Source organism: Muntiacus reevesi, chromosome 12, assembly GCF_963930625.1.
Source record: "Muntiacus reevesi chromosome 12, mMunRee1.1, whole genome shotgun sequence".
NCBI classification, from domain to species: domain Eukaryota; kingdom Metazoa; phylum Chordata; class Mammalia; order Artiodactyla; family Cervidae; genus Muntiacus; species Muntiacus reevesi.
In genome coordinates, this window is record NC_089260.1 from 16,959,352 (window position 1) to 16,976,249 (window position 16,898).

The window sequence follows — 16,898 nt, forward strand, 5'->3', positions numbered from 1 at the left end:
AGTTTCCTCATGCAGTTACATTTAACAAGATACACAGTCCATTAGGCTCTTGTTTAAGGCCTTGAGCATAAAACGAAAAATTTTCAGCAATTAGTCTGGCAAAATTTTTGGCTCTTGAGATCCCTGAGGCAACCAGTTAAAAATCAGTAATGACTAATGAGATCATTTTCATTGTGTTTGTTTTAAATTCACTGTACTAAGCCTTTCCTTTAGCAGATTTCAGCTATTTTAGTCTTCTTTTTAGGTTGCACAGTGTTTTCCAAAGTATGATCTGGAGGAAGTTAGTCCCCAAAAGGGTTCTGCAATAAGAAAGTTTCACAGTCAAATAAATTGGGGACATGCTGCATTATATAGATTTTTTTTTTTGGATAGTTACAATATGCATAAGCAAAATAAAGGCTCTGAGAGGTTTTATAAGCAAATGTATTTATTTGGTTTAATCTAATTTTTCTGAGGGCTTCCAACATAGCTCTGTAGTAAAGAATTGGCCTGCCAATGAAGGAGACAAAGGTTCAATACCTGGGTCAGGAAGATATCTAGGAGAAGGAAATGGTAACCCACTCCAGTACTCTTGCCTGGAAAATCCCATGGATGGGGGAGCCTGGCGGGCTACAGTTCATGGGGTCGCACAAGAGTCGGATTCGACTTAGTGACTAAACAACAATTTTTCTGAAATTTGTTGAACCAAAGACTACCCCTTTTGCCGTCCCCTCTGCAGCAACCATTAAATCTCACAGTGAATTAACTGTCTTTTGTAAAACACTGACATTGGTTATTGCAAGGTCAAGGAGACAGATGACTCCTGTAACCTTTCCTGCGATGAGACAATTGGAAAGTTTGGAGGATGCAAATTCACCAGAATTCCAGGCTTCAAGTGAGATGCATGGCAGAGTGCCTGACTCAGAGTCATTTTCTAAATGTTCACTGAATGAATAATTCCTTCTTTGGGAAAATGAACTTTACTTTTTAGATCAGTTTTAGATTCACAGAAAAGTTGTGAAGCCGGTGCACAGAGTCCCCATAGACCCTGCACACAGTTTTCTTCTGTATTAGCATCTTCTGTTACTGTGATAGATTTGTCACCATCAATCAATATTAATACGCTATTAATCAAAGTTCATACTTTAATTGAATTTCTTTTGTTTTTACCCAATATCCTGTTTCCGTTCCAGGACCTCATCCATGACACAGTGATACATTTAGTTGTTGTGGCTTCTTAAGCTTTTCATGGCTGTGACAGTTTCTCCGACTAGCTTGTTTTTTTTTTTTTTTTTTTGTGATCTTAGCAGTTTGGAGAAGTGCTGATTAGAAAGAGTTTAATTTTCCTCTTCCCCCTTTTGCTATCTAATTGGTAGAAATCAACCACTGGGGTGCCTTTTACAGTTTCTGCATAAACTTGTGAACAAATGCTTCTAAATGGGAGATGAAAGACCCCTGGATTGGGAGGGCAAGAACACAAGCAAATACTGAATGAACCAGGGCATGGACAATGTTGCAAGCAGTGTACTCATCTTTTTGCTTGTACTGCCTTTTTTAAAAATAATTTTTATTGAGGTACAGTTGATTTACAATGCTGTGTTAGTTTCAGATATACTGCAAAGTGAATTAGTTTATATATATACTCTGATTCTTTTCCCGTATGGGCCATTACAGAGTATTGAGCGGTGTTCCCTGTACTATGCAGTCGGTGCTTATTAGTTATCTATTTTATATACAGTAATAAGTATATGTCAAACCCAAGCTTCCATCTTATCCCTCCTTCCCTGCTTACTCCCTGGTAACAGTAAGTTTGTTTTCTACACCTCTATTTCTGTTTTGTAGATAAGTTCATTTGTACCATTTTTTTATATTCCACATATAAGTGATATCATATGATATTTGTTTTTCTTTGTCTGAGCTACTTCACTCAGCATGACAATTTCTAGGTCTGTCATGTTGCTGCATATGGTATTATTCCATTCTTTTTTATGGCTGAATAATGATTGTAGCCATGAAATTAAAAGATACTTACTCCTTGGAAGGAAAGTTATGACCAACCTAGATAGCATGTTAAAAAGCAGAGACATTACTTTGCCAACAAAAGTCTGTCTAGTCAAGGCTATGGGTTTTCCAGTGGTCATGTATGGAGGTGAGAGTTGGACTGCGAGGAAAGCTGAGTGCCGAAAAATTGATGCTTTTAAACTGTGGTATTGGAGAAGACTCTTGAGAGTCCCTTGGACTGCAAGGAGATCCAACCAGTCTATCCTATAGGAGATCAGTCCTGGGTGTTCATTGGAAGGACTGATGCTGAAGCTGAAACTCCAATACTTTGGCCACTTCATGCGAAGAGTTGACTCATTGGAAAAGACCCTGATGCTGGGAGGGATTGGGGGCAGGAGGAGAAGGGGACGACAGAGGATGAGATGGCTGGATGGCATCACCAACTCAATGGGCATGAGTTTGAGTAAACTCCGGGAGTTGGTGATGGACAGGGAGGCCTGGCGTGCTGCAATTCATGGGGTCGCAAAGAGTTGGACACGACTGAGCGACTGAACTGAACTGAACTGAATATTCTACTGGATATATGTACCACTCTGTCTTTATCCATTCATCTGTTGATGGACATTTTGGTTGCTCCCATGTCCTGGCTATGGTAAATAGTGCTGCAGTGAACACTGGAGTACCTGTATCTTCTTGCTTGTACTGCTTTGCTTTTCTGCTTTCTTGTTTTTATCTTCTTTGGTTACTAGCAAGTTCCTTGAAGGTGAGAAAATGAGATTTTTTTAGCTTTCCACATCCCTCAGTGAATTCTATTTAGATTAAATTTCTCCTCTGTATCAAATGCATACTTGGGAAAGCACAAAGCCCATTGGGACTCGACTTTGGCAAACACTTGTGCTTTTAGGGTCTTCATCTCTGGTCTTTGTCTTAAAAAGGAGAAATGCCTTACTATACTTATTCTGCTTTCTAACAATCCCTATGTGTATTCCTGGGCTTTCCAGGCGACAGTGGTAAAGAACCTACCTGTCACTGTAGGTAGATTTAAGAGACATAGGTTCAATTCCTGGGTTGGGAAGATCCTCTGGAGAAGGACACGGCAACCCACTCCAGTATTCTTGCCTGGAGAGTCCCATTGGCAGAGGAACCTGATGGGCTACAGTTCATAGGGTTGCAAAGATTTGGACATGACTGAAGTGACTTAGCATGCATGCACGCACATGTCTATGTCTAGAAAACTTGCCATGAGTTACATAGGCTCCAGGGATGAAACCAGATCTTCTTTTGTGTTACCATCACTGGGGTTTTTCTTTCTATCAATAAAATAAGAATTATGTTAATCAAGTGAATGTGTAGACTTTTTAATTTCTATTTTAAAAAATAATATCCTTGTCTTATTATTCCTTATAGGCTTTTCTTGTTGATTATTATAATTTTTTAACATTAAGTCTTTACTGCTGAAGTTGCTACTATTTCTTTGTGGGATTCAGTGACTTCTGGTAGAGACACCTGACTCCTTAGCTCATTTGCTGCAACAGCAAAATTTTACTAGGAGTTTTGAGTTTGTCTTTGTCAGCTGGTCAGTTCCTTAGTTGAATAAATGACAGATTACGTCAACAACAGTTTCTAAATTAATCATTTTCTCTAATTGATGTTATTGCCTCTTGCTGCCATCTTGCCAAAACCTGTTGAAGAAGAGATGATAGAACTGTGTCAATTGCAGAGAAGGTAGGGGAATTTACACATATCTGCTAACCCTTTCCCTTTCCCTGGCTTTTTATGGATTTTCTTGTTTGGAACATATTTCTTTATAAATTTGCTTACCCTTCTCACTGCCCCCACTTCCCTTTCTTTTTCTCTCTTTCTCTTCCTTATTTACATATACCTTCTTTTTATCTCCTCTGCACTGAGCTCAGGTGTGATTCTGTCCAGCAAAATCAAAGTGTGAAGAATGGTGTTCACTCTGTAAAGTTCTCAGGGAGTATTTGCAGTTTGTTAATGGAAAAAGATTTCTGACCTGAGGCTGTATGGGGGATAGGGTGGAGACAGGGAAGGGGAAGAGGTATTTCTGCTGGGGGTATTCCTCTGGTAGGGTATTTCTGCTGCTGTTTGCTTATACCAGAGATGGGTAAACTTTTTAAAATTTTTTTTGCAAAGGGCCAGATAGGAATATTTTAGTCTTTAGGGTACATATAATCTTTGTTGCAAATACTCACCTCTGCTGTTGTACCAAGAAAACAGCTGTAGACAAAATGTAAGCAAAGGAGCATGGCTGTGTCCAGTAAAACTTTATGGACACTGAAGTTCGAACTTTATGTGATTTTCATACAATGGTATTCTTTTAATCTTTTTTTTCTCTCTTTAAAAATTTCTTTTGGCCATGCCGTGTGCCATGTGGGATCTTAGTTCCCCGCTCAGGGATTGAACCCACACCTCTTGTACTGGAAGTGTGGAGTCTTAACCACTGGATCCCCAGGAAAATCCCCAAATGGTATTCTCTTAAAAAATATTTTCAACCATTTAAAAATGTAAAACTCTCTGTTATTTAGTTCCCCAAATCAAAAGGAGGGATAAATTTGTCCTACAGATTCTAATTTGTCAGCCCCTGGCTTATGTTAAGATTCCAAGATCCCCCTCTATCAGTCAACCAAGTCAACCAACAACTATTCAATCACCAAATAAGCAAACATCAACCAAACCACACAGCTGGGTTAAAGGAGGTAAGGGAAGATGTCTCGTGACGGAGCAAGCCATCTGAGTGAGTGAGGGCGAGGGTGGTGCAGGCAGAGGGACTGAGCCGACCTGATGCCCTGTGTCTGCTAAAACTAGAGGACAGGGTCAGCCAGGGCCACCGATGCAGTGACATCAGCACTCTCCAGCATCTTCACACTAAAGCAGCTACCATATACACACAGCACTCATAGGGCGCTGACCCCTCTGCTTGAAACTCCTGATGGACTCTTCGCTCCCAGGCAGGAGGTGTGGTTGTCCCTCTGTAAGAGACACAGAGCTGTTGAACACCTTGCCAGAGCCACACAGGCAGTGACAGAGTCAGGATTCGAACCCTGGCCCGGTGGACCTACAGCCTCTTTCCTCCCCTGACTCCACGCTGCCTCACCTAGGAGAGATCGCAGAAAATCAGGGCAGTTATTGTCTCCATGACTTCATCCTGCTGGAGTTTGCTCAAAGCAAAATAAGAGACAGCTTCTAAACACTCGCCAGTGCTAGCTAGGATCAGCAAACGTTCTGAGCTGCTGACTTCCTCCATCTGTCACTTTAGGGGAGAAGGCAAAGAGATGTGGTGGGAAAGAACACCTGAGCTGGACTCCTGGAACCACTTTAGCTTCCTGAGCCCCGGTTTGCCTTATCTGAAAGGTAGGGAGTAAGAGAAACTGCGCAGCAGGCTTGTAGGACTTTAATGAGACGATGCATGCAGCCCATGGGCATAGCACTTGTCAGAGTAGGCAGTACGTCAAGGCTGCGACCTGTCAAGCAGTCATTGTTTGCTCTTTCACCCCATAAGCATCTATGACGTGGCTGCTATGTGCCAAGCACGAGGTAAGCACTGGGATGGACAGATGAGTCAGATAGTTCCTGCCTCCAAGGAGCTGACAGTTGGTAGAACAACAGGCATATGAACAAATAAGCTTGACCACGTGCCTCAGGAAGATGTGGGGCCCGAGTGAGAGCACAGAGGTAGGAGTATTTCCAAGTGAACAGGTGGAGGGGCACAGAATAGCCTTCAGAGAGGAGCTGGCAGAGTTACATCCAGGCAACGCAAGCTGGCCAGTCCCATGCAATTACTATGGCTGATCTCTACCAACGAAAATCTCGTCTCATGGAAACGATCAAAAAACAACCCACTTTCTCCTAAGAGCATTTAAGAAAATCTATGCAAATTTTGGAAAGCAAAACAGGAAGTCAAATTAGAGGCAAAGAAAACACTCCTTCCTTCTCAAGTCTCTTGTGCTTGGAAGTTTCCTGCCAGGATGTTGACCAGAGAGAAACAGCCTGACCAAGAGTCATTTGTTCCTTTAAAAGAAGTTTCTTTAAACAGAAGCTGATTTCATTCCTCCCCCTCTACATTCTCGGTGGCCTTGGGAAACACCTTCCTCAAAAATAGAAATATCCAAAAGAGATTAGGGAGAAATAAATCCTTCTGAAGGGTCTAAACTCTCCGTATGTGACGTTGGCATACTGCCTTGGAGTCTGCAGAGCTTTTATATAGGCACACTATAGTGGGAAGGGGCCAGGAGTTTGAGTTTGAATTCTGGCTGCACCATTTAATAGTGACCTTGGGGTTGCTGGGGGAATAATAAGCTGATACATGTAAGGTGATGACCAGGATACCCGACTCAAGAAATGTTAGCACTTCATTATCATTTTGTCTCCCTTAGAATCCATCTATTGCAGCCCATGAGGCTAAGCACTATCTCTTCCATCTTCCCCATGTAGTTCTGCACTCCCGGTTTCTCTGCCCTCTTCTTGATCCAACAGGTAACATTCTCCCTCCCTGAACCTTCTCACCGCTATTTCTTTCCTGTGACCAGGTCTCACCTTCTAGGTCCATCTGTCTGACTGCTATTCATCCTTTGCATTTCAGCTCAAACTGCTTGCCCAAGGAAGACCCCGCCCCCCACCCCCGACCTCGCAGCTTAGGTTAGGCACCCTGGTGAATGTGTCCATAAGTCCTGGAGGCTTTCCACTGGGACAATATCATATTTACAGTTACTTATTCACATCCAATTTCAAAGTAGAGCATAAGCTATGAGAGGCTGCTTACTCCGGGCATCTAGCTTGGTACCTGGAGTGTAACTGTATGCTACAGATACCTGTTGACTGGGTAGGAGGCAGGCAGGTATTATTACCCCTCACAGAGGAAGAAACCAAGAAGTCAGAAAATATAAAAGTAGACTCACGATCACACAGTTAGGTGTCTCAGGAGCCAAGACTTGAATCCTAGCCTTTGGATTTGAAACCCAGCAGTGCTTCCAGGAGAGAGCCCCAAAGTCTTGTTCTAGAGTACCTGGACTCTCATTCATGTACTCTACAAATGTGCAGAAATGTCAAAGTCTTGCTATAATGCCACAGAAGTACCGGGGAGCTGGGCTTCTCTTTTGGTGAAAACCCTCTCTTTTCAGTCCCAAGCAGGGTCCTTTCTCAGCCCTCCCATTCTTATTGATAACGCAAGTCCCAGGGATGCCTCTTGCTTCCCTCTTCTTCCTAAGGTTCTGATGACTCTTCACTGACAGCCCGTGTTTTGGCTTAGACTGACCTTAAGAATAGTGTCGAGGGATGAATCCCACCCCTCAGTTTCACCCTCTGCTGTTTCAGAGACAAGCATACAATGTCATTTTTATTTCTAAAGGCCACCACCCTGGTGGCTCAGGCAGTAAAGAATTTACCTGAGATGTGGGAGACTGGGTTCCATCCCTGGATCGGAAAGATTCTCTGGAAAAGGGGATGGCTATCCATTCCAGTAGTCTTGCCTGGAGAATTCCATGGACAGAGGCTACATAGTCCATGGAATCACAAAGAGTCGGACACGACTGAGCCACTAACACTTTCACTGCACAGGGGAAATAGAGTCACACCCATACATATATACACCATACATATATACCCAAAGACAACCGCTGAGGAGGTAAAAAAAAAACTTCAAGAAATCTCAAAAGTCTCCAGGAGGATTTTCCCTGACTTTCACCCTTTCCTGTCTGTTCTCGTTTGAGGGGACTGTCCTGGATTCCCCCACCCCCACCCACATGCTTAGCGGCTGATGGGGAAAGGCCAGGATCAGGCATGGTGCCGCCCAAGGCTAAGTGCATAGAGGAAGACTTTGTAATGGAACTCAGAATAGGAAAGAAGAGAGACATTTAAAAAGCATAATAAAGTCCCAAATTAGGTTCACAGGGAGGACATATAGACCTAGTGGGTGCTAACTGCAGAGATTAACCAGAAGATAATACCTTTAGGAGTGTTAACTGTGAAGAGGGGACCACATGTGGAGATGGCTTAGCTAGAGAAATTGTAACACTGATGCCTTGATGGACTTCCTCCTCCCCAGAGAAGAGCTATAGATACTTCCTCCAGATCAAAGATAAGGAGTAAAAACCCAGGAGGGGTGGGGGAAGGGGAAAGGAAATACAGCCTTTCATGGATCTTTATTTTCATAGCTTCCACCCCATCCTCAACTTAGATTTCCCTGGGACTACTGGTACACCCTATTCCATCACTCTTTTATTCCTGATGGTGGACCTTCTTTTACATACCTGGTTACCGTGCAAGATACCTGAATAATTCTGTCAGGGTGAAACAATAGGAGTCAATCCATTGGTTCAAGTGCCCTAGATCCAAGTTTCATTTTGTTTCAAAGCAACAAGCAAGTACCTTCTCTCTGAAATCTCTCCTGTAGCATATAAGAAAAGTCAAATTAGGCCTATCTGACACAAAATTATTGAAGTAAAGAAAGAGGAGTGAGAGAGCCCCACTGTTTCCCCTGATAGATGTTCATCTGAATGTCTTTTGTCAGCTTGAACAGTAGGGTCACCTGGTGTAGCCCCCACCCCTGAAAAACCTGGCTCTATTCATGTGGACCAATAATTGAGGGAGTGTTAAGTACACAACAAGAAAGGAGGAAGCTAAACACCATTCCTGTCAAGAGCAGAAACTATGCTTTAATCTTCTTTATATCCCCACAGCCTAGTGTAGGGCTTGGCATGAGACAATGCATCAATAAAGGTCTGCTGAATTGAAGAAAACTTTGGAAATGAGGAGACCTGGGAGCACTGTGATTCAGTGCAAGTTGAATGACAGCTGTCAATGGCCTTTAGGAACAGAAGACAAGGAAAAACAGATTAGGGGAACGGATTGGAGGTGTGTGTTCACAAAAAGAGAAAGTGAGTTTTGGGAAATTTATGTGAGCAGGAAATCAGGGAATGACCACTTTCAATACCCAAGACCATAAGCAGAGTAGTCTGACCTGAATATGTCGACATGCTTCTTCTTCCTGAGCCACAGAATAGATGAGGTAAAGGACTGTTGGTTTGACTGGGTAGAAGAATGTAATTAGGAAGTAAATCTGATATAAGCTATAAATTTTCAACTGCAAAAATCTCTATCAGAGTATTTTAAGTCATGAGGCTATGAACTTCTGGAGATGTTCAACCACCAAATATGTTTTAATCAGACGAGACACCATCAAAGAAGTATATCAAGAATGATGGAGAAAGCTATGCTAGGAAACAGTGTGGTTTTTGGAAAAGAAAGCCTTTGACAAATTGTGAAGACAATGAAATGAATGAGGAGAGAAAATGAAGATAATTTATAACAGGGTGAGTGAGAGATACTAGAACAGAATTTAGATTTTTTACTGATGATTAGTTTTCATTTTACTGATGATTAGTTTGACTACAAGTAACAGAAAACCCCCCAAAGAGGGGTTGACACAAAATAGGAGATTATTTTTGTCTCAGGTGACAGTCCAGTTCGGCCATCCAGGGCTAGTGTGAAAGGCTCTTCAAAGTCCTCAAGGCCCCAGGCAGTCCTTAGCCACCCACCCTGTCATCCCCAAGAGTGATCAACCTCCTCATGGTCCAGAATGGGTCCTGGCAGAGGGACTGGAGAAAAGAACACGAAGAGCAGATACTGGGTGTCTTTGTAAGGTAAACTTCCAGGTGCTGCCACAGGTACCTCTGTCCCCATCTCATCCATCAGAACTTAGCCACAGGGCCACATCTAGCCAGGGAAGCTGGGAAACATAGGTGTGTTGTCTAAGTACCCATATCTCCATCTGAAAAACTAGGAGTTCTGGTCCTGAAGGAGATTTTTAAAAAATTGGATACAGGGGCTTCTCTGGTTTTCTCTGCCATAGTGTCATAAAAATGATCATGTTTTTGAAAAGCATGGCTAAGAGGTTGTAACTACATAATAGCAGAAAATTATTCTCTAGATCTTAATGAAAAGAATGTTCAAAGTGAAGATTCCATCCTAGACTATTATCTTAATGCTGATTAACCTTGAGACATAATAATCCCTTCACTCTTGGGTTTGACTCCAGGGCCAAGGCTATCTAAAGCAATGAGAGCATTGGTTCATCCAGGTCTTCATGACCCTGACGTTAACTCTCTCTCGGAGTTGTTTTCAAAAGGGAAGTAAATCCATTATCATCATTGCATTGTTAAATTCAGTGAACTGTAAACCAACAATGTGAGCCTCATGGAAACTCTGTCCTCACTCGGAAACACAGCTCTGAGGAATTGCCACCCTGCGTCCCTCCGGCTCTGCGCTCCAGCAGTCGACTCCCTTGGTTCGCTTTGCACTGTAGTTCCTCCCCAGCACCTCTCCCTTCTGCTTTCCACCTCAGCCACCGACGCCTGAAGACCCTTCCGAGGGCTCTGCAGCTTGCAACACGGTGCTCGAGTGCCCACTACCTGAAAACAACGCCTGGGCGGGCCTCCCGGATCCATGAAAAGCTTCGCCCTCCTGATCCAACCCGAGTTTCCTCTGAGATATTGCTGCTGCACCTCGTACTTGGGGGTGTGTGTCCTCAGTCATGTCTGACTCTGTGACCCCATGGACTGTAGCCCACCGGGCTCCTCTGTCCATGGCATTCTCCAGGCAAGAATACTGGAACTGACTGCCATTTCCTTCTCCAGGGGATCTTCCTGACCCAGGGATCGAACCCTGAACTGGCAGACGGATTCTTTACCACTGCGTCACCTGGAAAGACCCCCTGGCACTTGGGGAAAAGGTGTCAAAGGTATTTTGTGCTTTCCTCCCTCATTCTACGCCCTTTCCTACACCCTTAGGTAATATAATGGGCTCTGTGGTTTAAACAGAATTGGTTTTCCAATGGGAATGTTAAGAATCCCAGAAAAGTAACATTCCTATGTTTAAATGCTTTAAAAGTAGATTTATGATGGTGAACATATATTAACTATAGCCATGAAGAAATGAATCATTGTACCAACCAGAGAAATAATTGAAAAAATACTGAAGTTTAAGCAAATCATTCTTTTTTCTTACTGTGGTAAGAACACTTAATACAAGATCTACCCTCTTGACCAAAGAGCACAAAACAGTATTGCTAGCTACAGGCACAGTGTTGTGCTGTATGTGTCTAGAACTTACTCATTAAAAAAAAATCATTTATTTATTTTTGACTGTGCTGGGGCTGCCTTGCTGTGTGGGTTTTTTTTTCCTCTAATTGCGGCAAGCAGGGCCGCTCCCTAGTTGCGGCACATGGGCTTCTCACTGCAGCAGCCTCACTTGTTGCAAAGCACAGGCTCTAGGGTACTCGGGCCTCAGTAGTTGCTGCACGTGGGCTCAGTAGTTGGGGCTCAGTGGCTCTAGAGCACAGGCTCAGTGGTTGTGGCCCATGCACTTAGCTGCTCCATGGTATGTGGGATCCTCCCCGACCAGGGATCGAACCCGTGTGTCCTGCACTGGCAGGTGGATTCTTTATCACGGAGCCAGCAGGGAAGCCCGGGAACTTATTCTTGCATAACTGAGACTTCATATCAGTTGGAAATGCAACTCCCCTTTCCCTTTCCCCCAGTCCCCGGCAACCACTATTCTCCTCTCTGCTTCCATGAATATGACTACTTTAGACATCTTTCTTTAAAAGAAACAAATTAAAATGTTGTTGGTCTTGCTTTTTATTAAATGACTACTGCTCTCTCGTTTTCCTCTTCTTTACTCCTGTCAGTTACCTATTTAAATGTGAGAAATTTGTGAGTAAAAGGAACTACTAATATCTACTCTAACATTCAGTTCATTAAAGTTGAAAATTTTATTTTACCTAAGTCTTCAAACTTAACCTGTAAATCTAACTTACAAATTCTATTTGTAAATACAGTGACTTATGTAAAAAGGTGAACCATTGTTTTTTTGTTGTTTGATTAGTGTTCGATTAACTTATATATTTAAAAAAAATTGAATTTCCTCAGTTGGTCACCTTTATACATGTAAATAAATTTCCTAAATTCCTTTTCAACTACCCTTACAAATTTAATATATTCGATTATCTGAAATATTTCAAATGCCTGACGGGGCAACACTTATGAGACCTAGCAAGTAAAATCTTTCTACATATCAATTAACTCTTACAAATCTAATAAAACTAACTTATACTGGTTGTAAATTGGATTCTCTTAAACATTCAAACACTATGAACATATTCAATTATTTCAAATGAAAATCACAAATCGATACAAGTTTATCATTTCAAAACAAAATCATAAGGTTAATTTGTTAAATTCTCTTAAACATTTCAAACTCCTTAAATAACACACACAAACTGATGATCATATTGGTTAGAAAACTTACTCCTAAAATTTAACACGAAAGTAATAATACAAGTTTGATTGCCTTCACCATCTGCACACTTTTTCTACATCTTTTTCATGGAAGTCAAGTCACTTTAACCAGCCAAGGTGAGCAGAAAGGCATTTCAGGCAGGTTGGAGTTATTGAGAACTGCCATGCCATCTCAGTAAAATATACAAGACTCAGTAAAATATATAAGACTAGGATAGTTTTCCCAGGATGATTCTATCAGAGCAGAGGGTTCACACACTGAGCTGCTTGTCATAGTTGGATTGGTTCTGCCTACTGTGTCACCAGATGGGGAGTGTGCCATGTGTCCCAGAGTGTCTTTCAAATTCACCCTTACCCTATTTTTATCACAGCCTCTTTCATTTTTTAACACATGATTTGGGTACATAGAATTCTACAGTCCCCCTTGGGGTGTAGCCTATCTTTTCGCCAAGTGATTAGATTTAATTGAATTTTCCATCCCTCTTCAGGTTATAGAACTCTCTGTATCTTTTACTTCATTATGTTTCACTGTGGCAGGAACCAGCTGGGTCCTCACCTCACCTGCTTTCCCTTCTTTCTGGGCACAGAGCCAGACTTGGTTTCACAGCTCTCCTGCAGTTAGGTGTAGCCATGGGGCTGACTTTTGGCCAATGAAATAAGAGTAGCTTGCCCCATAAAACCTTCCCAGGGTTCATCATCCAGGATCTTTCTTTTTCTGCAGGGTTGACGCTGAGCAGCAGGGCAGTCTTGGAAGCAGTACATTAAAGTGGGCAGAGCCATGAGGTACAAGGGGTATGGGCTGGAAGAGAGCTATATGTTATTCAGGAGCACTCATTCTGGACTTGACCTGAATGAAAAATAAACTTCAATCATGATGTTTGGAACTGTTCATTATATATATTATATAATTATATATATTTGGAACTGTTCATTTAAATGCCCACTAACCTTTGTTCATTATCATTACGGTAAAAAATTCTTAAAGTTGGTGGTAGTGATGAATCAAATTCATGCAATGTTAGTTAACGCTGCATGTTCTGAGTCAATGGGAAACATGAAGTGGAGGCGCTGGGTACATGACTAGCCAGAGTCATTCTTGCCTTTGTATCAAAACCTGACCTAATTAACAATTTTTTAAAAAAAAAATGGGAACTAGTGTTATGAGATTTGTGTACATTTTAGATAACTTTTTTTTAAGCATCCAATAAAACAAAAATCAGCAGCCCATTGACAATTAAATCAACTACAATTCGTGAGATAAAAATAAACCTATTGCTCAGCTATAAATATTCTCAGTTCTATGATCAGACAGAAAAAATTCCCCAAGGGCCCTCATAAACAGGAAACTACATGATACAATGGACAATATCCTTGACAGACAAAACAATATGTCAGCCACTCAGACATTCTTAAACAGACCAGAAGCACGTATTCAAGGCATTCATTTGAAAATGATTAAAAATAGAGATTTTTTTCTTCTAAGAAATGTAAATTTCTTTAAAAAAATTAAAGGTATAGTACTGTAGCAAAGTTCAATAATAAGGCTTCATTTTTCTTTTTTTTCACCTCTGGTTACTTCACACTTTGCTTTTAGCATTTGAGGTTGCTAAAGGTTATGGGTTTCTGAAAGTATTGTCTTCATGTGCAAACCAGGCCCATAGTCAGACAGCTCTGTGCTTCCAGACCAGTCACAGTTTCCCTTTATGCGTCTACATCAACTGGTTCTGTCATGTGTGGGTTGCAACTGCCCCAGGAAACATGCTTATCTAAAATGCAGCAATACACATTAGATTTTGAAAATAGAACTATCCACAAATATACTTCTTTCAAAATGGATTTTGTACATCTCTCTCCACCACATGCAAAAAAAGGAAAACTTAAACCTCTCTTTCCATGAGAAGAAACTGTGGGGACAATGAAAACCGACTTTAGTACTGAAATCCTCAGGAGAGAGAAAAAGAGATAGAGGATGGATATTCAGGAAGAAATGCTAGAGTAAATATTAGTAAAGAAGAGTAGATAATCAAGTTCTTTCCATAAATTGTTTGTATCAGTGATCAGTGCATTCAAGCAGTAAAAATCTGACTAGAAGTAATTTCAACAAACAGGGCTTACATTTCTCCAAACACCCAAAGGGTAGAAGGAGGCAGTTAATGATGTTGATTCATCAGCTCAGCTCAGTGATATATGTTAATACCTCTGCAGTTCTCTCATCTTTCCTTATCATCACACGATGATAAGGCTGCTGTAGCTCCAGGCATTACACAACTTTCAAGGAAAGAAGAAAAGGAGAAGTGGGTCACAGTGACAACATTTTCCTCTTTTACCAAGAAAGCAAATGGTTTCTTCATGTAACTGTGTCACATGGCCTTTCCTAGATGCATGCATGCCTGCTGCGTGCTAAGTCACTTTAGTTGTGTCTGACTCTGTGTGATCCCACGGATGGTAGCCCGCAAGGTTCCTCTGTCCATGGGATTCTCCAGTCAAGAATACTGGAGTGGGTTGCCATGCCCTCCTCCGGGGGCCTTCCTGACCGAGAACCGAACCAGCGTCTGTTGCATCTCTTGCACTGGCAGATCGGTCCTTTACCACTAGAGCCAACTGGGAAGCCGTTTCCTAGCTGCAGAGACTGAGAGAGTGACCATGTCATGATTGGAGGTGGGCAAGAGGACATGGTGGGTCAACCAAACAACAGGCACCATGAGAGTGGATGGGCTTGTAGTATTCACACCTTCTTGATCTTCTAACAATGAGTTCCTGAAGAAAAAATAATTCTACACGACATGCCTTTCTCAGTCCTACATGAGTAGGATTTCATGTTTTAGAAAAAAATAATGCTGGACTTTCCCACTGTGTCCTGCCATCAAGTAGTGACTCGCCTCCAGCTCATCTCCTTCCTCCCTATCTCAAATATTCAAATACTCTGAATAAAATCTTACCTAAATTCCCTAAGAAAACACATCAAATTATCCGTGAACTTGACTGAGGAAAGACTTCCTGGTTTCTGAAACATTTCACCTACTCCAAGAAATAACTTTGAAAATCAGCTAGTAAAGGAATTTCTAGAAAGTAATGAATATAAAAAAGAAAATCACAAAATCCAAAAATCTGAGTGGTCAATATAACCTGTTAAAAGAGATTTGAATGTTAAAAAATAAAGCCAAATTACCCTTTCATACTATGAAAAATAATAAATCAACTTAGAATGGATTCCACGGTACTCCTGCTTTCCAATTATAGAACTGTCTTTGGGGGATATTTTATCATACAAGGAAAGCATAACAAATTCCTGCTGAAAAAAATCAAATGGAAGCCCAGCCTCTCCACCGCACCTCATCCCACCCCCAACCCAACCCAAGTTCCGAAACAAGGCAATGAATGAATTGTACGTAATAGGTGTAGCTTAAATAAATCTACTTCCAAGCTATGTATTTGGCAGAGCACTCTGCTAGGTGAACTGTGCCTGAGAAGAATGGACTCAGTAGCCCTGGGCTATGTTCAGCTACATTTAGCAGAACGTCTAGCAGAATTTTCCTCTGTGACATCTTATTATATTTCAGCAAGGGAATTAATTACAGGGCAACATTTGCCTGATTGCACCCCTGTGTTACATTATTGCTAAAGAGTGGACAAGGCGGTCACAATATCCTAGCTGAATTTGAAAGCAAGCTTCCTGTGATGGGGCAAAGAGTATGTACAAAGAGGGAGAAAATTAAGTCCACGTGGCGGGTTGCGTGCAATGAAATTGCCTGCTGGAAAACGACTGCATGTTCCCCAGATCAGATACGCCTAAGTTCTACCTCCAGGAAAAAAGTCTTCAGAGGGAAAGACCCTTACTCTTCTTTCAATCTAGAATCCACTATAGAAAACCCATAAAATAAGAAGGAATGAAGGACTGACCCATGAATAAACCTTGAAAACACCATATTTAAGTGACAGAAACCAGACACAAAAGGTCATGTATCATATGATTCCATTTACATCAGATGTCCAGAGCAGGCAAATCCATAGAGATAGAAAGTAGATTATTGTTTGCCAGGGACTGAAGGAAATGGAGAATGAGGAGTAATTGCTAATAGGTACAGGGTTTCCTTTTGGGGTGATAGAAATGTTCTGGAATTAGAAAATGATGGTAGCTGTACAATGCAGTGAATATACTAAAAACCACAGAAGCATACACTTTAAAATGATGAATTGTATGTATGAATACACATATCTCAATTTTTTTTTCATATCTCAATTTTTAAACACGCTTTTAAAAGGCCCACTTCTGAGAGGATGATAACTGAAAAAATAAACAATGACTGTATTAACACATACACAAGGTAGACTAGTACATATTTTGTGATGTTGAACATTGTGGTAGAAAAAGTAGTGGGCTGAAAATCAGGAATCTAGTAACTCTAGAAGTCATTTAACCTCTCTGGGCCTCAATACTTTGGTGCCCACGCACATGCAGACAGCCTTGGTAGGGATTCTATTACTACCTTTGAGGGGCTACTCAAAGTGGGAGGGGCTTGATCCTGTTTTTCCAGAACCCAGTTCCTTGGGGTCTAGTGCTTCTGGGAGCCAGACTGCCTCCCTTCTCTCACAGCTTCCATCTCC

At 41.6% G+C, this 16,898-nt stretch overlaps 1 long non-coding RNA gene across 1 annotated transcript in view; it reads left to right on the forward strand.

Annotated features, from left to right (window-relative positions):
• Positions 1 to 16,898, forward strand: part of LOC136144935 (uncharacterized) — a 122,327-nt gene that overhangs the window by 26,138 nt on the left and 79,291 nt on the right. Inside the window, exon 2 of the long non-coding RNA XR_010658659.1 lies at positions 10,632 to 10,735. This is a non-coding gene — a long non-coding RNA (uncharacterized lncRNA). The remainder of the gene's footprint in view (positions 1 to 10,631; positions 10,736 to 16,898) is intronic.